At 52.6% G+C, this 23,800-nt stretch overlaps 1 pseudogene; it reads right to left on the minus strand.

Moving 5' to 3' along the window:
• Window positions 1-11,673: 11,673 nt before the first annotated feature.
• The window catches only part of LOC100086262, a 31,882-nt pseudogene continuing 19,755 nt past the window's right edge, over window positions 11,674-23,800 (minus strand).

The following is a 23,800-nucleotide window of genomic DNA, read 5'->3' on the forward strand; positions in this document are numbered from 1 at the left end:
CAGAGAACTGTACTAATCCCTTGGGAGAGGACAATAGAACAGAGTTGCTAGACACATTCCCTGGCCACAAGGAGTTTATGGTGTAGTGGGGGAGACAGACATTGATCTAAATCGATAAATTCCGGATACGTGCATAAGTGCTGTGGGACTGAGGGAGGGTGAATCAAGGATGCAAATCCAAATTCAAGTGCAGAGCAAAAGGAATTCTTCTATCTTGTCTATCCTAGGTGCAGTTTTTAGGTGCAAAGAAAGTGCTCAATAAATACCGTCAATATCATATACACCTTGCTTCTGCTGCAGACACATGGGACAGTTGTGGGGAGTGGGAATACACACACACAATCACACACACCCTCCCTCCCCTGCTTCTCCCCCATTTCTCTGTAGCTCATCTTTAAACTCCATTTCTTCCCTCTGCTTATGAGGTATTGTAGTGTCCATCTCTCCAACTAGATTTTAAGCTCAGAAGGTGCTGTGTCTTCATGTTTCAGCATCCCTTGCTCCCCACTTGTGCTCTTAGATTGTGAGCCCCCAAGTCTAATTCCCACCTTTGTCTTCTCTCCCCATGCTTAGTACAGTGTTCTGCACCCAGTAAGAACGCAATACCTTTACTACAAGTGTTATTGCTACTATGGCCCAGATCCAAGCTCATCTCCTCCAGGAAGCCTGCCCTGATTGACTCCATACATTTTCCTCCCACCCCAAAACTCTGTGTGACTTGTTCCCTGAGTGTCCCGCTCTCTGAGTCAGTCAGGAGCCGCAGTACGCCGGTGACCATACATGGCCGTGGACGAGTGTGAAGTCCGGATACCCTGAGCCCGGGGGGAGTGATGGCCCAGCTACTATATGAGGCTCTGGGTCCGAGGCCGTGAGTGAGAATGGGCCGCCCATTCTGCCTCAGGCCCTGTGCCCTGAGGAAATGCCCTCGGCCTCGTCCCTCTCTCGGACCCAGACGGCTGCTGGCCTGCAAGCCTGGGCCTGTGCAGACAGATACCCGTGTCTCTGGCAAAATTCTGCCTGTAATCCTCATCTAGAGCTGTGGAACCCCATTTTGAGAGATGAATGGATTACTGATATGAGGATCCAGAGTCTCCCATCCTACCTTCTGTAAAAACCTGAGAACCGTGTTTGTTACCAGACATTTCAGTCTCGGAGCTGGGGCAAAGAAACCAGCAGTATCAGAGTTGGAAAGAGCTGGGTAGCAGATTGTAGACAACTTAGTTTGGGGTAGACACTAATCTCCCCATATACTAAGCAGCGTGGCTCAATGGAAAGAGCCCAGGCTTGGGAGTCAGAGGTCATGGTTTTGAATACCCACTCTGCCATTTGTCAGCTGTGTGACTGTGGGCAAGTCACTTAACTTCTCTGTGCCTCAGTTACCTCATCTGTAAAATGGGGATTAAGACTGTGAGCCTCACGTGGTACAACCTGATTACTCTGTATCTACCCCAGCGCTTAGAACAGTGCTCTGCCCATAGTAAGCGCTTAAATAACAACATTATTAATTCCAAGAAAGGATGTGTACAGAGAGATGTACCTGACTGCTGCTATGTCCTACTGAGACTTGCCCCCTCCCCCTTGCCCCCAGGCCCCCTTTGGGGCACTAATAGGTATTTGGGGAGGCTGTGCCTCTCCGTCCCCCGCCTTGTGACAGCAGCCTTGTACAGGGAGACTGCACCTTTTATCGCTCACTAGTGGTACTAGGCATCGCTGTAGTTATAGTATATATAATATGATGGTAATTATTATATAATATAATATATAGCATAGTATATATAATAAAGTATTATTATATAATAATTATATAATTATTATTAGTGGAACTGCACCTCGCTAACGCCCCCTGGTGCCATCAATCGTTATACTGGGAGACTGCGCCTCTCTATCGCCGCCTGGTGTCACTATGGTATATTATAGTATAATATAGTATTGTATAGTATTGTATAGTGTAGTACAGTTTAGTATAGAATAATAGTAGAAACGCAGCGTGGCTTAGTGGAACGAGCCCGGGCATGAAAGTCAGAGGACGTGGTGTTAATCCCACCTCCTCCATTTGTTTGCTGTGTGACTTTGGGCAAACCAGCGTGGCTCAGTGGAAAGAGCCTGGACTTGGGAGTCAGAGATCATGGGTTCGAATCCGTACTCTAGCACTTGTCAGCTGTGTGACTGTGGGCAAATCACTTAGCTTCTCTGTGCCTCAGTTCCCTCATCTGGAAAATGGGGATGAAGACTGTGAGCCCTAAGTGGGACAACCTCATTACCCTGTATCTACCCCAGCTCTTAGAACAGTGCTCTGCACATAGTAAGCGCTTAACAAATACCAATATTATTTTTAGAGAAGCAGCGTGGCTCAGTGGAAAGAGCCCACGCTTGGGAGTCAGAGGTCATGGGTTCGAATTCCGGCTCTAACACTTGTCAGCTGTGTGACTGTGGGCAAGTCACTTAACTTCTCTGTGCCTTAGTTACTTCATCTGTAAAATAGGGATTAAGACTGTGAGCCTCATGTGGGACAACCTGATTACCTTGTATCTACCCCGGCGCTTAGAACAGTGCTCTGCACATAGTAAACGCTTAACAAATACCAACGTCAATATTATTACTAACTTCTCTGTGCCTCAGTTACCTCATCTGTAAAAGGAGGATTAAGACTGTGAGTCCCATGTGGGACAACCTGGTTACCTTATATCTCCCCCAGAGCTTAGAACGTAGTAAGCTTGGCACATAGTAAGCGCTTAACAAATGCCATCCTTATTAGTAGTAGTTCATTCAATAATATTTATTGAGTGCGTACTATGTGCAGAACAGTGAACTAAGCGCTTAGAATTGTAATAGTATGGTATGGCACTAGGTTTGTTTTGGGAGGCTGATTTTCTCTACCGTGCCATGGTGGTACTAGGCGTTGCTCTGTAATGCTGTGCCTCTCTATCTCTCTACCCGCCCCAGGTGGCACTGATGCTTCTGGTTTTTTTTCAAGGTGTTTCTGAAACATGTACTAGGTGCCAGGCACTGAACTAAGCACTGGAATAATAGAGAAGCTCATCAGGTCAGACACAGTCTACGTTCCACATGGGGTGTCACAAGTCTTGGCCCCCATTTTAGAGATGAGGTAAATGAGGCTCAGAGAAGTGAAGTGACTTATCCAAAGTCACCCAACAGAGAAGCGGAGGGGTCTGGATTAGGAGCCAGGTTCTTCTGACGCGCAGGCCCGGCCTGTAGCCACCAGGCGGCGCTGCTTCTCCGCCACAGGGTGATTCTAGGCGGCCTCGCCTCTCTATCGCCGTCTGGTGGCACTTTGCTCCTACTGCGCCGACTTCTTCCCTGGGCCTTCGGCTCCTCTAGGTCGCTTTCGACTCCTTTCCCACGGCCTCCCCCGACCTGTAACTCCCTCCCTCTCCACATAAGCCAGACCACCACTCGACCCTTCTTCAAAGCGTTATTAAGGTCGCAACTCCGCTAAGAGGCCTTCTCCAATTAAGCCCTCTTCCCCCTGCCGCCCCCGCCCCTGCTCCTTCTTATAATAATAATAATGTTGGTATTTGTTAAACGCTTACTATGTGCCAAGCACTATTCTAAGTGCTGAGATAGATACAAAGTAATCAGGTGGTCCCATGTAGGGCTCACAGTCTTCATCCCCATTTTACAGATGAAGTAACTGAGTCACAGAGAAGTTAAGTGACTTGCCCAAGGTCACACAGCTGACAAGCAGTAGAGCTGGGATTAGAACCCATGACCTCTGACTCCCAAGGCCGGGCTCTTTCCACTGAGCCACCTTCTGCATCGCCTACACCCTTTGGACATTCGCTATTTTCCCTACAGTATTTATATGCCTATCTATAAACAACGTATAGAAATGTTCATTCATTCATTCAATAGTATTTATTGAGCACTTACTATGTGCAGAGCACTGTACTAAGCGCTTAGAATGAACAAGTCGGCAACAAATGTGGTGGGTGGGTGTGAGCACAGATGGGGTAGTTAATAATAGTAATAAAGATAATAATTATAATAATTGTGGTATTTGTTAAGCACCTAATATGTGCCAGGCACTGTACTAAGCACTGAGGTAGATATAAACAAACAGGGTTGGATAGGGCTGACAGTCAATATTTCCAGCCATTCAAGAAACCAACAATTTAAGCAAAAAGGCTTCAGGTAGCAGAATGGATGGTTAGCATAGACCAGGCTTCCAATTGTGGCCGAGAGTTGAGAACCTCAGTTTGTGGAGCAGGGGATCGACTGACGGTGGGAGACACCGCCAGGATGAGGGGGGAGGCTGAGGCAGGGGACCGACATATCCCTTATTGAAAGCCCATCTCCTCCAAGAAGCCTTCCTTGATTAAGCCCCCCTTTTCTCTTCTCCTACTTCCTTCTGCCTCACCCTGATTTGCTTCTTTTATTCATCCTGCCCCCCAGTCCCATGGCACTTATATCTGTAATTTTATTTACATTAATGTCTGTTTTGCTAGGCTATAAGCCTGTTGTGGGTAGGGAATGTGTTTAGTTACACTGTACTCTCCCAAGCGCTTGGTATAGTACTCAATGAGCACTCAGTGAGCACTCAATAAATATGATTGAATGAACTGAATGAAGCATGGCACCATGTGAACCACCAGACAACTGCTCCTCCTCCTCATTACCCGCCATCCCCAGCACTCATGCCTCTGCTGAGACAACAGAAGCACAAATCTGGTGAGCAGTTAGACATGTTTCCTGCTCATAATGAGCAAGAGTCTAGAGGCCTGAGAACAGGAAGGGCTGGAATCTCTGCCAGGGGAAGACCCCAGGTGAAACCAACTGTAGAAATCCACTCCTCACTCTAGGCTTCAAGGCTCTCCATCACCTTGCCCCTTCCTACCTCTCTTCCCTTCTCTCTTTCTACTGCCCACCCCACATGCTCCTCTCCTCTGCCGCCCACCTCCTCACCGTCCCTCAGTCTCACCTATCCCGCCGTTGACCCCTGGCCACGTCCTCCCGCGGTCCTGGAACGCCCTCCCTCCTCACCTCCGCCAAACTGATTCTCTTTCCCTCTTCAAATCCCTACTTAAAACTCACCTCCTCCAAGAAGCCTTTCCAGACTGAGCTCCCCCCTTTTTCCCTCTGCTCCCTCTACCCCCCCCCCCGACCTCTCCGCAGCTAAACCCTCTTCTCCCCCCTTCCCTCTCCTCCTCCCCCTCTCCCATCCCACCCCCTCAGCACTGTACTCGTCCTCTCGACTGTATATATCTTTACCACCCTATTTATTTTGTTTAATGAGATGTACATCACCCTGATTCTATTTATTTGCCATTGTTTTCATGAGATGTTCTTCCCCTTGACTCTATTTATTGCCATTGTTCTTGTCTGCCTGTCTCCCCCGATGAGACTGTAAACCCGTCAAACGGCAGGGACTGTCTCTATCTGTTGCCGACTTGTTCATTCCAAGCGCTTAGTACAGTGCTCTGCACATAGTAAGCACTCAATAAATATTACTGAATGAATGAATGAATGAATGAATGAATGAATGAATGAATGAATGAATGAATGAACAAAACCTGTCAGGGAGGGCAATGACTGCTGCCAAGTCAGATCCGGAAGACTTTTTAAATGGCCTTCCTCGGCACTTTTGGGTAGCCCAGTGGGTCCCAGGGAACGAGAGGGAGATAGAACCAACTGGAGGTTGGCAGGAGAACTCCAGGGATCAGAAGTCATTGACTAGGGAAGCACCATGGCCTAATAGAAAGAGCCCGGGCCTGGGAATTAGAGGACCTGCGTTCGAATCCCAGCACTGATACTTGCTTGCTATGTGACCCTAGGCAAGTCACTTCATTTGTCTGGGCCTTGGTTTCCTCATGTGTAAAATGGGAATTCAATCCCATTTCTCCCTTTTTTATGGTATTTGAAGCATTATGTGCCATGCACTGTACCTGGAGTAGATTCAAGCTAATCAGGTTCACACAATCCATGTCCCCCACGGGGCTTACAATCCATCCCCATTTTACAGATGAGGAACTGAAGCACAGAGAAGTAGAGTGACTTACCCAAGGTCACACAACGGACATGTGGCACAGCCGGAACTAGAACCCAGGTCCTTCTGACTTCAAGGCCCGTGATCTAGCCACTTGGCAATGCCGCTTCCCCCTCCCTGACTGCGATCCCCACGCCCAACAGAAACTATATCCAACTTGATTATCCGGCCTCACTCCCTCTTCCCTCTTGAGGTGATTCATCTCTCCCGCCCCCGCCCCGGGCGACGACGTCCTTGTTCTCACCATGTTACCTTACCTTGGCCGCCGCCCACAGCCGCCACCCACCCCGGACAACCTCAGGGCCCCCCCGCCGCCACAGGGTTATTTGGTCATGAGCTCTGGGATTCTCTCGGCCGCTGGCCGCTTGACTTTGAGTCTGATCGGGTAGGGTCGGCTCGTCCCCCGACCCTGGTCATCGCCTGCTTATTAACACTATTGTAGTGTGCCTTACTGTAGCATGTTGCTATATTAGTGATCTCGCTTGTCATTGTTTATTGTCGTCAGACTTTGAATTTGATCAGGTCGCCCCTTAATCGAGTCTACCCCCGACCCTGATCATCACCCCTTTTATTAACACGACTATATTGTATCATACTGTATCATGTTGCTATATTAGCACTACTGTATTGTATCATACTGTATCATGTTGCTATATTATCGATTTCGTTTATTACTGTTTATTGTTAGTGCTGCCACCCACCTCTCTGGCCTCGCCATGTCCCTCATCCCCCCCTCCCCCCTCCCGCCCCTTCCTATCCTCCCCTTCCCCTTCCCCTCTCTCGCTCAGCTCTTTCCCGCTCTCTCCACTATCTCCTCCCCCCGTCCTCTCTCCCGCCCTAGAACCCCACTTTACCAGCGCTACCCCTCTTCCCCCTCCCCCTACTCTTCCCCCCACCAAACCCCCTCTTCACCCCCTCCCCCCTTCTCTCTTCCCCACCCATGCCCCATCCCAGTCCTCTTGTCCCACCGCCACCCCTCATCCCCCTCTCCTCGTCCAGGGCCCCGCCACCTCCTTCCCATCCAAACCCTCCCCTCCCCCCGCCCTTCCCCCCCTCCTCCCCTTGCACCCACAGCTACTTTCAAGTGTGGCCTCTGGAACCCCCGCTCTATTACAGGTAAGCTACCTTTCGTCCATGACCTTTTCCTCTCCCGCTCTCTCCTCCTCCCCCATCTCTCACCCCCAATGATCTGGCCACCTATTTCCTCACGAAAATCAACACGATCAGGTCTGAGCTCCCCAAAGTCACCCCTCCGCCTCTCCCCTCCCCCCCACCGACCCCCTCCCCTACTTTCCCATCCTTCCCTGCAGTATCCTCAGAGGAGATCTCCTCCCTCCTCGCAAGTGCCACCCCCTCCACCTGCGCCTCGGACCCCATTCCCTCTCACCTTCTTAAAACCATCGCCCCTGCCCTCCTCCCTTCCTTAACTTCTATTTTTAACCACTCAATCTCCAAGGGCTCCTTCCCCTCTGCCTTCAAACATGCCCACGTCTCCCCCATCCTAAAAAAACCCGCTCTTGACCCCACTTCCCCCTCCAGTTATCGTCCTATCTCCCTACTACCCTTCCTTTCCAAAATCCTAGAACAAGTCATCTACAATCGACGCCTAGAATTCCTTAACTCCCATTCTCTCCTAGACTCCCTCCAATCTGGCTTCCGTCCCCTCCACTCTACCGAGACTGCTCTCTCTAAAGTCACCCATGACCTCCTTCTTGCCAAATCCAATGGCTCCTACTCCATTCTGATCCTCCTTGACCTCTCTGCTGCCTTTGACACTGTCGACCATTCCCTCCTCCTCCATACCTTATCTCACCTTGGCTTCACGGACTCTGTCCTCTCCTGGTTCTCCTCTTACCTCTCTGGCCGATCATTCTCGGTCTCCTTCGCTGGAGCCTCCTCCCCCTCCCATCCTTTAACTGTTGGAGTTCCTCAAGGGTCAGTTCTTGGCCCTCTTCTGTTCTCCATTTACACTCACTCCCTCGGTGAACTCATCCGCTCTCACGGCTTTGACTACCATCTCTACGCAGATGACACGCAGATCTACATCTCCGCCCCTGTCCTCTCCCCCTCCCTTCAGGCTCGCATCTCCTCCTGCCTCCGGGACGTCTCCACCTGGATGTCGGCCCGCCACCTAAAACTCAACATGAGCAAGACTGAGCTCCTCATCTTCCCTCCCAAACCCGGTCCTCTCCCAGACTTCTCTATCACCGTGGATGGCACGACCATCTTTCCCGTCTCTCGGGCCCGCAATCTCGGTGTCATCCTTGACTCGTCCCTCTCGTTCACCCCACACATCCTATCCGTTACCAAGACCTGCCGGTTTCACCTCTACAATATCGCCAAGATCCGCCCTTTCCTCTCCACCCAAACGGCTACCTTACTATTACGGGCTCTCGTTATATCCCGGCTAGACTACTGTGTCAGCCTTCTCTCTGACCTCCCTTCCTCCTCTCTCGCCCCGCTCCGGTCTATTCTTCACTCCGCTGCCCGGCTCATCTTCCCGCAGAAACGATCTGGGCATGTCACTCCCCTTCTTAAACAACTCCAGTGGTTGCCTATCGACCTCCGCTCCAAACAAAAACTCCTCACTCTAGGCTTCGAGGCTCTCCATCACCTTGCCCCTTCCTACCTCTCCTCCCTTCTCTCTTTCTACCGCCCACCCTGCACGCTCCGCTCCTCTGCCGCCCACCTCCTCACCGTCCCTCGGTCTCGCCTATCCCGCCGTCGACCCCTGGGTCACATCCTCCCGCGGTCCTGGAACGCCCTCCCTCCTCACCTCCGCCAAACTGATTCTCTTTCCCTCTTCAAAACCTTACTTAAAAATCACCTCCTCCAAGAGGCGTTCCCAGACTGAGCTCTTCTTCCCCCCTACTCCCTCTGCCATCCCCCCCTTTACCTCTCCGCAGCTAAAGCCTCATTTTCCCCTTTTCCCTCTGCTCTTCCACCTCTCCCTTCCCATCCCCACAGCACTGTACTCGTCCGCTCAACTGTATATATTTTTGTTACCCTATTTATTTTGTTAATGAATTGTACATCGCCTTGATTCTATTTAGTTGCCATTGTTTTTACGAGATGTTCTTCCCCTTGACGCTGTTTATTGCCATTGTTCTTGTCTATCCGTCTCCCCCAATTAGACTGTAAGCCCCTCAAACGGCAGGGACTGTCTCTATCTGTTGCCGACTTGTTCATCCCAAGCGCTTAGTACAGTGCTCTGCACATAGTAAGCGCTCAATAAATACTATTGAATGAATGTATCTACCTCAGTGCTTATTACAGTGTTTGGCACACAGTAAGCTCTTAGTAAATACCACCTTTCTTCTTATTACCTGGAATTCCCAACCAGAGCATTGTAGTCCGATAGAAGACCCTGAAGCGGAGGGTCTTCCGTGCCTTCTCAGGGTCAGAAGTCCCTCCGGTTGGGCCAAGCCTGGATTAGTTAGGGCTAGTAGACTGTAAGCCCATTGTGGGCAGGGATTGTGTCTGTTCTATTTGACTCTCCCAAGTGCATAAAACAGTGCTCTGCACACAGTAAATGCTGAATACATATGATGGATTGGCAGTACAGGGTGGCTGGGGTCTCTGGAACCCTGATGTGGTATCTGTGATATGGGATGAAGGGAGGGGCTGCTCACTGTCACCCCCTAACACCAGGCAGGACTTGGGGAGCTCTGAATGCAGGACAGCTGTAGAAATGGTTTATTGCTGGTTTTTGCAGGCTCTGTTCTTTCCTTAGACAATCAAGGAATTTGGGGTTTCTCAGCAGTGACTCTTTTATCAAAAGAAAATATGCATCAACCATCTCCCTGAAACATCTCTGGCCTCAAGGCCCTCGTGGGGGAGTAGGGGGTGGGAGGACATGCTGGGGGAAAGTGGGGGTGGAGGAGAGCGGAGACTCCTCAGGCCCCTTCCCCAGCCCTGCTTGGGAGAAGGAGGTGAGCAGGGCCTCTGTGCAGTGAGCCTGGCCATAGGGCATAAGGATCTGGGGGCAGTGCTGGGGGATGTCCAGATGGGGTGTGGGTCCAGAAGGGATGGGAATATTGGGGTACCCCACCACTGCAATGACAGGAGCTCCCCCATCCCCCAGAGCCTCAGGACCTGCTCTCTCCCTCTATGACTTCCGACCCCAGAGACAGAGGTAATGCCCAACTTCTAATGCCCAACTTCCACCATCCAGTGGGGAGGGAGTCCAGATGCCACTGGTCCTTCCCTCTGAGCAAGCAGCCCTTCTCCTGGACCTTGTGACCTGGTGGCCCCAGGGTCCATGCTGGGAGGCCATGGGACAGTGCCTGGCTGGTGGGGAAGCATTTGAACCCAAGTCCTCTGGTCCGCCCTGGGCTGACCACTGAGAGACCCCTGCCCCCCCACCCACAACCCAATCCTGGCTTCAGTGACTCCCTTCCCTCTAGCTCCTACGCCACCCTCATTAATTCCAATCCTGGGCTTTGTTGGACCCTTGCGCCTGTCTGCCTGTCTTCTTTTCCCCACTGGGATGATCCGCAGATTTCAATGCACCAGCTGGGGAAGGGCTGCAGCCCTTGGAGACTTCCACCTCCCCTCCCCCCGCCACCCCCACCACTGTAGCCTCCGAGAGGAGAAGTCCATGACAAAGCCAAACTCAACCCATCGGGCTTCTCCTTCCACTCTCCAAAATACCTGGGTGAGGGGGTGGGGAGCACAGTCAGCAACTCCCAGTCCACCCTCTCCCTAAGGGACAGACGGTACTCAGACTAAGTCTTCCCAAAACTGGAGGATTGTGGAATCTGATCCTGTCAGAGGAGAGGAAATACCCCCCTGTAGTGGGCACTGGCACTTGCCACCCCAAGCCCATTCCTGGCTAAGGCAGAGGGTGCTTGGTCTAGTGGTACGGGAAGTGCCGCCTCCATGGTTAGTGACCGGGCATAGAGGACACCAAGGAGGGGACCAGCTGGGCAGGTAGGAGAGCCCAGAGCTGGTGATTGAAGGCAGAACGAGGGGTGAGAGGAGAACCCCAGATCTGCAGCAGGGTGCAGATCTCTGGGTGCAAAAATGCTTGTCTCTGGCGGACAGAGGTCCAGGACTCTCTCCAGCAGGCTGGCCACGCTCTAGTAGGCCGGCCCATGCTGGCACACACCCAGATCTGTCTACTCATCTGTGCCCAGGGTACCAAGTATGTGCCAGCCTTGGCATGGTTGAAGCCTGACCAGTGTGGCTGTGACTGCCCGAACTAGGGAAGGCTAACTCCTGGCCAGAGCCGGGGGGCAGGTTGTCCTGCTGGGCCTGGATGCTTCTGGCCATGGGACTTTAACAATTCGGGGTGACCTTCAGGTCACACCTGCCCTAGGGGACGAGTGGGACCCCGACTTCAGTACTGGGGAAGGGGGATAGCAAGGGAAGGGAAGAATCCCGGTGTCCGGCCCCCAAGCAGCCCAGGCCGCTCCAGGTTGACAAGGGGTATAGCCGGAGGCACGGTGGCCTGATGGCCAGATCCCTGGGGGACCGGAAGCCTCGGCCTTTGAGGGTCTGGAGGTCCAGTTGAAACCCAGGGGCCTGCCATGTCCAGCCAAGGCCAGGCTTCCCCATCTGGCAGTGCCCACAACTCTCCGAGGGGCCATGCCCGGGCTGGAGGCAGGAAGAGCCTGGGGGGCAGGGAGGCCAGGGTACTGCTAAGCTGGGCTGACACATGTTCATGCCTAGTGTTCTGCATCCATGGCAACTAGGTACTTGGCTTTGATGATTCTGGGCAGCAGATTGTACCTAGGGGAAACACAGACAGTTGTGGGGGGAGTTGCAGGTGGGGTGGCAGAGCTGAGGGGGAAGACCGACAGTTAAGGGAGACTTGACTAGGAAGGGGAGTCCCTTTTGAACCCTGCTGTTCCCCCCGATAATAATAATAATGGTATTTGTTAAGCACTTACTATATGCCAGGCACTGTACTAAGAGCTGGAGTGGGTACAAGCAAATTGGGTTGGATTCAGTCTCTGTCCCACAAGGGGCTCACAGTCTCAATCCCCACTTTACAGATGAGGCAACTGAGGCCCAGAGAAGTGAAGTGACTTGCTCAAGGTCACACAGCAGACACGTGGTGGAGCTGGGATTAGAACCCACAACCTTCTGACTCGGAGGCCCAAGCTCTAACCACTATGCCACGCTGCTTCTGATAAGGCTGGGGGGCTGGGGGAGGACCTGGAGGTTTTCAAACATCATCAGCAAGGCTCCATCTTCCTCTAGACTGTAGGCTCATTGCAGGGGGGGAAAGTGTCTGCTATATTGTAGTACTGTACTCTCCCAGGCACTTAGAACAGTGCTCTGCACTCAGTAAGTGCTCAATAAATATGATTGACCGACTGGGGGTTCGAGTTCCCAATTCCAGTCTGACATTCATTCATTCATTCATTCATATTATTGAACACTTACTGTGTGCAGAGCAGCCTATGCTTCCCATGCAGTCTTTAGACTGTAAGCTTGTTGTGGGTGGGGAATGTGTCTGTTTATTGTTGTACTCTCCCAAGCTCTTAGTACAGTGCTCTGCACACAATAAGTGCTCAATAAATAAGACTGAATAAATGACTGAAAGAAATAGGCCCAAAGGCCATCCCACCCTGGGGAGAGATTGGAGGGTGCCTGGGGAGGTGGAAGAGGTCGGGGGGGGCACCCGATGGGGATCATGGTGATCATGATGAGGGGGAAGATCATCTTCATGTAAGGCAGCGGAGACATGCCAAATGCACAGAGGAGCAGCAGCTGGAGCAGCTGGAGCCCAAGTGAAGTAGTGGATGGTTCGCTGGGGCACCCGCCAGATGTAATCCGTCGGAGGGTAGGCCGTCTGCAGAGAGAGAGAGCAGGGGGCCCCCAGGTAGGCGTGAGTCGGGTTTACCAGACCTCAGCCCAGCCCTGGGGCCGAGGGCTCAGGGATTGGGGTCAGCATCCCCCTCCACCCCTCTACAAGGCCAGGGCAGGGGGAGACCTGGTCACGGGGGTGGGAGGGGGCCAGGCACCTGTTCCTTCAGCAGAAGGTTGCCCCACTTGAACAGCTGGTTGCCGTCAATGGAGGTGAGGGCGATGTAGAGGAACAGACCATAGAGCACAGGCTTTGGGATCCACTGCAGCAGGAATGTCAGCAGCAGGAGCGACAACCTCACCAGGACGTTGGCCACCAGGCTGGTCAGTCAAGTCTCCTTCACACTCACGATCCTGGGGAAGTGGGCAGGGAGATCCAGCCCGGCCAATCCATCTTCATCTTCACATCGTTCTTCAAATCTGACAATGACACTCCCCTACTTCAAAACCTTACTGAAGGCCCATCTCCTCCAAGAGGCCTTCCCTGACTAAGCCCCCCTTTCCTCTTCTCCCACTCCCTTCTGCATTGCTCCAACTTGCTCCCTTGATTCATCCCCCCTCTCAGCCCCACACCACTTATGTCCAGAAATTTATCGATTTCTACTAATGTCCGTTTCCCCCTTAGATTGTAACTTCTTTGTGGGTAGGGAATGTGCCTACTATATTGTTCTATTGTGTTCTCCCAAGTGCTTAGTACAGTGTTCTACACCCAATAAGCTCTCAATAACTATGAATGAATGAATGAATGAATGAATGAGGGGGCTGCTCCCCCTAACTATACCCTGCCAATCCACCTGCCCAGGCCTCATCAGGGGGACTGGTGCTGGGGTAGAGAGGGTCTGGGGACGGGGACAAGGGTTGGGGGAGGGACAGAGGTGTTCACGTCTCATAAATGTGCCCATCCTGCACGTGCTCCTCCATGAAGGCCAGGGCTCAGACGTGAATGGGGCAGTGCAGTAGGCGGAGTGGATTCAGGGTAGACTGAACAGGGACAGCCCCATGTTGATTAGAGCCACCAGCAGCAGGTGCCAGTGGTAGGCTGTGCCCTTCACCAACCTGTGATCTGGACCACAGACATCCAGGGTCAGGCACCCCCAAAACACTCTCACAAAGACACAAAGATACAAACACGCCCACTCAACAAGCCATGAGGGAAGTAGTGGGGCCTAGTAATGTTGGTATTTGTTAAGCGCTTACTATGTGCAGAGCACTGTTCTAAGCGCTGAGGTAGACACAGGGGAATCAGGTTGTCCCACGTGGGGCTCACAGTCTTAATCCCCATTTTACAAATGAGGGAACTGAGGCAAAGAGAAGTGAAATGACCTGCCCACATTCACACAGCTGACAAGTGGTAGAGCCTGGATTCGAACCAATAACCTCTGATTCCAAAGCCCGTGCTCTTTCCACTGTACCATGCTAGTAGCAAGAGTCCGGGCCTTGGAGTCAGAGGACCTGGGCTCTGATCCCGGCTCCCCCTCCCCGTGTCTACTGGGTGGCCTTGGCAAAGTCCCTTCACCTCTTTGGGCCTCAGTTAACTCATCTGTAAAATGGGGATTAAATCCTACTCCCTCCTACTTAGCCTGTGAGTCTCTTGTAGGGCGGGGCCTCTGTCCAACCTTGATTAACTTCTCAGTGCCCCAGCGCTTAGAACAGTGCTTGGAAGTATAGGTTTCTATCTGAAACCTACACTTAACACCTTAACACCTATTCTAATACTAATATTACCAATAATTATCATAATACAAGGAGGAACTGAGTTGAGCCCCTCTCTCCCTTACTAAATGAGGAGGCAGATCAGAGAGAGAGAGCTGTCCCAGGGTCCCACAGCGGCCTTCCAGGCTCACTCCCCGACTTTTATTTTTATTTTTATGGTATTTGTTATATACTTACTATGTGCCAGGCACCATTCTAAGTGCTGGAGTACAGACAACATTGTCAGGTTGGACAAAGTCCCTATCCAGCATGGGGAGAACAGTCTTAATCCCCATTTTATAGATGAGGTAACTGAGGCACAAATAAATGACAGGACTCACCTAAGGTCACACAGCAGACAAGTGGAGGAGCCAGGATTAGAACCCAGGTCTTTTTGACTCCCAGGCCCTCTCCACTAGGCCTTACTGCTTCTCTAGGCCTGGGGTCCCCACTCCCTGGAACTGCCTCTAACCCAATCCAAAAGATGAGGTGGAGGGATGTTGGGGCCGGCCTGGTAGGGGCTGGGGGGCGGGCAAGTAGCGGGAGGCCGTACATGTTCTCCGGGGCATTGGCCAGCGATGCCATGATGTTCTGCTTGATGAAGAAGAGCATTGAGAGCAAGAAGCCCAGACCTATAGCACTTATGGCCACACCGGTGGACAGCAGGTTCACCGGTGCAAGCTCAAACAGGCTCTCGATGGGGTTGTAGCTGAACTTGGACACTACCCGGGGGTGGGTAGGGGCCGTGAGGAGCCCACCCCCTTCCCATCCTGGTTCTTTCCCCATCCTGGCTCTGGTCTCCCCCACTCCCTCATGCCGCCAGGCCCTCTTGCTCTAGCACCAGGGGAAAGGGCAAGTGACACAGCCTAGTTGGTGCATTGAGCAGAACGAATGGCACCCTCACCCCCACCTCACAGGGATGCTGTGTCGCCTTCCCCTCTTCCCACCTAGACTGGGCCAGAGGGTCCCCCCCGCCAACCATGCCCACCCCCATGCTTCCTCCCGAGGCCACTCCCATCGGCCGGCAATGTGGTTCCTGCCCCCATAGTCAGGGGGATGGAAATATTGATCTGCACGCCCAGGCCCCGTCCAGAAACCCCCACTCCTCTCCCCCTGGCCCCTCTGCACCTTCCATCTGCCAGACATCTGCAGCATGGCTGGGATGACCCATCCGGCCCAGCTCAGACTCAGACCAGGGCCCGGCAGGTGGGCTCCAAACCTGGGTGGCCGGGAAGAAGCTTCAGCTTGGCCGAGGTGCCCCAGGGCAGAGAGGGGTGGGTGGGTGATAACATAGGGCACCCCCCGGGCACACTCACTCTCTATTTCCCAGAAGAAATAGGAGCCCACAAGGGAGAAGGTGAGCACCAAGATGGGCAGTGTGCTGTCAGACAGGATGTCCCGAACGGGGCCTTGCAGGTAAGGGCTGCAGAGGTCAAGCATACCGGGAATTGTGTTTCCTTCCGAAGCTGAGCACTACTTCCATCGAGGAGCCGGCCTGGATTCACCTTCGGCCTGACTCCAGTCATTCCGATTGTGTGTGTGTGTAACCCTGCGTAACTCCAGCTCTCTGAAGAGGGTGTGTGGGGTTGGGGGGGTGAGGGGGGTGTCTCCTTACTAACCCATCAGACCTTGACGGCAGGGACTGTATCTTCTCCCTCTGCCTCTCCAACATCCGAACTGGTAGAGGGTGTGGCCCAGCCAGAGGGTCCCCAGCATAAGCATGAGGCTCAGCATGGCTGTCTCCCACCCGTAGTGCACCAGCTCAGGCCCGCCGGTCTGGTTCTGAGGGCACAGCGAGCAGCTGACCGACGAGTTCACCAGGAGTGTCTTGTAGAAGCCGAGGTTGGAGGGCCGGGGGATGCTTCTGTCGGGCATGGGTGGCTGCCCAAGGGCTTGCCATAGTAGTATTTCCTGAAAACTGATAGGAGGTGTCGAGCAAGCAACCACACATCCTATCACGGCCCAGCCCACCAGGACTCTGTCTCCAAACCAGTACTGGTCGTCCTCCCGGACCCCTGCCCTTGCAGTCGGGGGGTGGACCGTCCGACCCCTGCCCTCCATCCCCGATTTTCCAGCGACCGGTGGGCTCAGCTTTGAGTCTGGCCCACTTGGTGCTTGGCTTCCTGATGAAACGCGTTCCATCTGCTTGCTCTCCACTCTGATGAGAGTATTTCCTGCTGCTTGTTGGTTCTAGACCTACCACTGTCCAGCTACAACTGGGGGTCCCCATCTTTCTGGGGTTGGTTGGGGTAAAAGTAATGCTGGGTCTCCCCTGTTCGCACCCTTCCTGGATCTTTAAACTCTACTTCTGTGCCCTCTCAACCTGCAGAATCCTGGCCCCTTCAGGCCATCTCTCCATCCATCTCCCCGGCCACCCTGGCCACCCTTCTCTGTCTCATCTTCTAGTTGCCTTAGACATAGTGACATTGTATGTGGGGGGCCCCGGAGTGGTTACTCAACAGTTTTATAGAACGGCTTCCAGAGCTACACAGACACGTACAGACATGCACACCCACATATCTGTGCCCACACGCACAGACACTAATACACCCTCATGATCATAGAGGACAATCTATCAATCACTCAGTGATATTTATTGAGCCCTCACTATGTGTAAGGCATTATACTAAGTGATTGGGAGAGTATACTAAAGTACCTAGAGAAGAAGTGTGGCTCAGTGGAAAGAGCACAGGCTTGGGAGTCAGAGGTCATGGGTTCTAACCCCTGCTCCACCACTTGTCAGCTTTGTGACTTTGGGCAAGTCTACTTTACTTCTCTGTGCCTCAGTTGCCTCATCAGTTCTATGGGGATTAAAACTGTGACCCCACGAGGGACAACCTGATTACTTTGTATCTTCCCCCTCACTTAGAACAGTGATTGGCATATAGTAAGTGCTTAACAAATACCATCATTACTTATTAAGAAGACATTATCCCGGCCATCAGGGATCTCCAAGTCTGGTGAGGGAGACAGACATTGCAATGAACTATGGGTCGGGGAAGCAATTGAGTACAAATCAGACTCTCAACACACACACACACACACACACACACACACGCCCATGTATATACACACAAAAAAACACACACTTTCTCTCTCTCTGTCTCTCACTCACTCACATACCCCAACCTCCACAGTGAACATAGGTTCATTGCTAAGGACTCCTGAGCCAGGAAGGTCCTCAAATCTCCCATGTCTCTGAGAGGCCTGAACCCCTAATTCATGATGTCAAACCCAACAGGCCCTTCTGGGTACCCACCTCATCCTGGCCCCGGCAGGAGCCCAGTTCTGCCTGGGACTCCGTACATGGAATAAGGGAGGGAAGGGAACCCAGGTAGGAGGGGGAGACCTTCGGCACCTTTCCCTAGCCCAGCTGGATCAGGGTTGTGGAGGAGCCCGGGGTGGGGCTGTAGCAGATTTGGGTGTCAAGGATGGGGCAGAGTTGAACACCTTCAGTTCGAGTCAGATGACTTCCCTGGCCTTGACCACGTTCCCCTCGATAATAATAATAATGTTGATAATAACTGTGGTATTTGTTAAGTGCTTACCATATGCCAGACCCTGCATAAGCGCTGGGGTGGAAACAAGCAAATCAGGTTGGACCCAGTTGCTGTCCCACGTGGGGCTCAGTCTCAATCCCCATTTTACAGATGACATAACTGAGGTCCACAGAAGTGACTTGAGCCTGGGTTCCCAGCATACAGGTGGCAGAGGCGGAATTAGAACACATGATCTTCTGACTCCCAGGTCCGTGCACTAGACACTATACAATACTGTTTTGATGTCAGCCAGAGCCAGAGCTGGGAGGGGGCAGCAGGGTAAGGGACTTCTGGGACACTAGAGGAGCTCATTCTGGGAGGGAAGAGTTGTCAGGTGCCTCTGAAGGAGCATTGTGGATTTGGGGGATAGGGGGTGAGGGAGGGTCACCATGCCTGGGGGTCCACTGGCAGGAAGACCACTACACTCCTCAACCCTGCCCGGGGCACTTTTGATGCCTGACCTGTCACCAGCCACTTCTGGGGAGGGCAAAGGTCAAGATCAAATGATGGGAGAGCAGCTCCAAGCTCTGGGAACAAGGGTCTGGAGGCTGGGGAGGAGCAGCCTCCAGTGTGAGCACTTCCTGTGCACTTCTCAAGCCCCAGATCTGCCCAGCTTGGATGTGGGAGGCTCCCTTTCAGAACTCTGCCTTGGCACCGCCTGTCCGGGCCAGCCATTCCAGTTGCCTGCTTGGCCACGCTACCTCCTGGGTCTCCGGGAGAGGCCTAGGGAGTGGGGGAGACAGCCGAGGGGAAGGGGGCCGGGACTCACTTTTGATGATCCCCTTGATGGCGTCAAGCACAAAGGTGATGGAGATGAACAGGGTGATGATCTCCTCCCTGGATCTCATTCATTCAATAGTATGGCCGGCAGGCAAGACACCGGGGAGGAAGGAGGACCAGAGGGTGGGGGCACAGGTGGATGGACAGATGAACAGCAGTCAGTCACAGTCCACAGCACGTGGACAAGATACAAGGCCTCGCATCTCATGTCTCACCACCTCGGGCCCAACCAATGGACCCCTTTTACTCCTATTGTTTGCGGTTGTAGTGTACTCTCTCAAGAGCTTAGTACAGTGCTCCGCACACAGTAAGTGCTCAATAAATACCACTGACTCGAGACTGCCAACATTGTGGGCAGGGAATGTGTCTGTTTGTGGTTATAGTCTACCCTCCTAAGCGCTTAGTACAGTGTTCTGCACACTGTAAGCGCTCAATAAATATGAGTGACTAACAAGATGACACTGGGGCCTTGTGAATGAATCGGGGAAGCTCACCCTTTTTCTGGTCTACAGCCCAGGGATACAGCCACCGGGGGCTACGCCCCCACCCCAGGGAACCATCTTACTGGGACCAGGCCCTCTCCTTTCCTTGTGAGGAGTCTGCCCAGCCCAAAACCCGGACCCTCCACTCCCGGGAACCCACCTCTTGAAGAGCTTCATGACCAGGCTGAAGTTGAAAAGGGTGTAGAGGGCACAGAAGAAGCTGTTCCACAGCCCCATCAAGGGTAGAAGGCATGAAAGTCCAGGCTGTGTCATCACAGATGCCCCGAATCACTGAAAGGCACCAGCTGCTCACTGGTGGGAAGGACGCACGGACGATTCTCTAGCCAGTCCCCAAACCCGGACCTCAGCCCGCATAGACTGGCAGTCCCTCCCCACCAGCCACAGGAGCTCCCCTGAGGACCTGTGGGTCTGGGACAGGATCCCTCTTTCTCCTCCTCTTCGTCACTACAGGAGTCCACAGCCTTCCTGGAATCTCAGAGACTCCCCTTCAAAGCCTTATTGAAGGCATATCTCCTCCAAGGGGCCTTCCCTGACTAAGCCCTCCTTTCCTCTTTTCCTTCTCCCTTCTGTGTCACCCTGACTTGTTCCCTTTATCCATCCCTTCTCCCAGCCACACACCACTTACTTCCATATCTGTCTCATATTGATTTGTATTAATGTCTGTCTCACCCTCTAGACTGTAAACTTGTGGGTACTCTCCCAAGCTCTGAGGACAGTGATTGGCATATAGTTAGAGCTCAATAAATATGATTGAATGAATGAAGGAAAGCCCCAAACCTGGCAGGGGGACCGGAGAAGGCAGTGTCAGCAGCAAGGTCAGGCTGATGCCACAAATGGAAACTTGGGGGTCTTCGCCTGATTGGCCCCCAGTCTCAATAGCATCAGCCTCCAGCAGCCCGGGGCTAGGGAGGGGGCTGGAAGGGTCTGGGGGGGGATCTGAGAGAGGCAGCCCACCCAGGCCCAAGAAAAGGGCAGAGACTGGCTCATGAGACAGAGGCATGGCACAGGATCAGCTCTGCCTTGGCTGGGGTCATCCTGGCCCCTGATTTGGCCCCTCTCCAAAAGGGTCAGTCAGTCAATGGTAATGGAGCACGTACTGTGTGCAGAGCATTGTACTAAGTGCTTGGGAGGATCCAATAGAAGAGCATAACAGATACATTTGCTGACCACAGTGAACTTAGAGTCTAGAGATCAGGCCCTACTGGGTGGCATCACGCCTCTGGCATCCGCAGGGCTTCAGTGGTATGAGGGGCAGACATGGGCCCAGTGGGGGCCGGTTGTGTTGGGCACCGGGTTCCCCCCACTAGACCCTCATCCCCCCGCCCAGCCCGGCGTGTCCTTTCCTCACAGTTGATGTAGAGCACCAGAGGGGTGGTGGTCAGGAGCACGACTAGGCTGCCCGGAGAACAGAGTATACAGCAACCCACCGATGCACTGGCCCACAATAGTCTTCTGCACGTCTGCAAAATGGACCAATGGGTGGGTGGCGGCCCCGCTACTCCTTGGGGGAACTTGGGGGTATGACAAGGGGGCTGCACTAGCTTCCTGGGGGCGGGGTCTGTCCAGAGCAGGCCAGACCCTAAGGGTTGGCATCGGACAGCTGGCCAGGGGGACGGGTTGGTCCAGCTGGGCGTCCCCAGCCCCTCCCTGGAGGTCCCACACAGACCCACTGGACCTCACGAGAGGAGACAATGATAATGATGGTATTTGTTAAGCACTTACTGTGTGTCAAGCATTGTGCTAAGCACTGAGGTAGATACAAGCTAATCAGGTTAAACTCAATCCCTGTCCACATGGGGCTCACAGTCTTCATCCCCATTTTACAGATGAGGGAACTGAGGCCAAGGGAAGTGAAGCAACAGATGAGGTCTCTGAGGGACAGAAAGGTGAAGTGCCATGCCCAAGGTCACACAACAGACAAGAGGTGAGAACAGGATTAAAACCCAGGTCCTTCGACTTCCAGGCCCATGCCACTTGCCTGCTGTGAGACCTTGGGCAAGTCACTTGACTTCTCTGGGCTTCAGTCACCTCATTTGTAAAATAGGGATTGAGATTGTGAGCCCCATGTGAGACAGGGATTTGCTTCAACCTGACAACTGTGTCTCTACCCCAGTGCTTCATAAAGTGTCTGGCTCACGGTAAGCACTTAACTACCTCGATTATTTATCATCATCATTACCCAGGAGGCCACGCTATTTCCCAAGGCATGAACCAGAATGGTCCGAACCCCAGGGTTGTGATCCCCAGACCATCCCAACCTGGACCGGCAACCAGATTGGGTCCGGCCTGGCTCTGTGCCTGGACCACCACTTCCAGCCGACTATGATGAGGGGGGACCTGAGGGAGGGAGGGGGATTGGGACAGGCTGGCCCCTGCTCCCTCCCACCCACTGGCATCGCGGGCCCCAAGGTGAGGGCAGAGCTTTACCGATGGCACCTTACGTGTTCTCATCATTGAGGGAGCCAAAGACGATGGTAGGCAACAGGCAGGCAAAGTACAGGAAAATCAAGGTGGTGATATACTTCCCCACTGCCTTATTGCTTCCGATGATGCCTAGTAGAATCATGACAACAAAAGTGATCATTGCTGTGGAATAAATTCAGCATTTTCTATGTGCCAAGTGCTGTACTTAGCGCTGGGATAGATAGGAACAGATGACACACAGTCCCTGTCTCCATACCACATGGGGTTCAGTCTAAAGCAGGGGGGAGAAAAGGTGTTTGGTTAATAATAAAAACAATAATTATGGTACTTGTTAAGTGATTACTATGTCTCAAGCACTCTTCTAAGCCCTTGAGTAGATGCGAGGTAATCATGTTGGACACAGTCCTTTTGTCATATTGGGCTCACTTTAATACCCATTTTATAGATGAGGTAACTGAGGTCCAGAGAAGTGCCCAAGGTCTCATACAGACATGTGTCAGAACCAAGATTAGAATCCAGGTCCTTCTGACTCCCAGGTTCAAGTTCCATTCACTAAGCCATGGTTGGGTGGCCCAAAACAGGGGGCCAAGATCTGCCCCAGGATGGGGAAGATTCACAGTGACCAAGGGCTGTGAACTCTGCTTTCTGAGGGGTTGGGGTGGGGGCTTGGGACCCCAGAGACACAGCAACCCACCTGAGCCAAAACCACAGGCTCTTCACAAGGTCATTAGGTTTAGACCCTGGCTTCTGGGCAGGTGGCGGCTCCAACCCAGTGGGACTTGAGGAATCTTGGGAAGCAGTATGGCCTAGTGGATAGAGCAGGGTGCAGGGAGTCAGAAGGATCTGGGTTCTAATTCCAGCTCTGCCACTTGTCTGTTGTTTGACATGGGGCAAGTCACTTCACTTCTCTGGGCCTCAGTTCCTTCACCTATAAAATGAGGTGGCATCATAGGCTCTGCTCACCCAACCCACAGAGGAGCTTAGCCTGCCTCTTCTCCCTAGCTGACAGAAAATAACCCCCAGGGACCCTAAAGGGCGAAGGAGAGTGCCAGCAGCCTTTGAAGCTTTAAAGGCAGTGCCATTTACTTCATTCAAGGGCACCTAGTGAAGAGACTCGGTTTCTGGGGGTGGGGGTTTAGAATCAGGGACTGAAGCAGAAGGCTATAAAGGAGAAAGGGATTTGCAGCTGCCTGTCATTAAAAGGATCTGGAAAAACATCCTTTATCATAGGCACCTGCAGGCCATTCACCTCAACCTTGAGGATCAGGTCTCATTCTCTTCCAGTGCTTTCTCAGTGCTTAGTCCAGTGCTTTGGACCTAGGAGGATATATAATGCAGAAGAATGAATGAGTTAATGAGTAAATCAAGGAGGCCCCACTCTCCCCTCCACTCTGCCTCTATTTTTTGTTTTTGGTTTCCTTTTTCATGCTATCTGTGAAGAGCTATGTGCCAGGCACCTCTGTGGATACCAGATAGTCGGGTTAGACACGGTCCCTGTCCCTCATGGGGCTCACACTCTTGATCCCCCCCACATTTTACAGTTGAGGTGACTGAGGCCCAGAAAAGTGAAGCTACTTGCCCAGCATTCCCCAGCACACAGGGAGCAGACACTTGGTCGGAACCCAGGTCCTCCAACTCCCAGGCCCCAGTCCTATCCACTAGGCCAAGCTGCCTCTCTCCTCCCTGCTTCTGTCCCTTTCTGCTTCTGGGCAAGGGCCCTGTTGCATGTAAAACTATGTCTATTCGTTGCTCTGCATGGTCACTGAGATGCACACATGATTTGGAGGGTCTCCAAATTTTATTTTGCAGGTCAAACACCACACCTGGGGAGGTGATTAGTGTATGATCCCAAAGGCACTTTTTCATTTTTATTTATATCCAAATAATTGACCACCCCACATGTGCATTACAAACACGTGTATAGGCAACTCGATTCCCAGATAACGTTATCCTAGGTGCCAGAGCTTGTCGATACAGTCTCCATCCTGCAGTAAAATTCATCCATTACAAAAGATTTTCTTCACAAGAAGGTACTTTTCAAT

The sequence above is a fragment of the Ornithorhynchus anatinus genome, chromosome 3, assembly GCF_004115215.2.
Source record: "Ornithorhynchus anatinus isolate Pmale09 chromosome 3, mOrnAna1.pri.v4, whole genome shotgun sequence".
Classification (NCBI taxonomy): Eukaryota; Metazoa; Chordata; class Mammalia; order Monotremata; family Ornithorhynchidae; genus Ornithorhynchus; species Ornithorhynchus anatinus.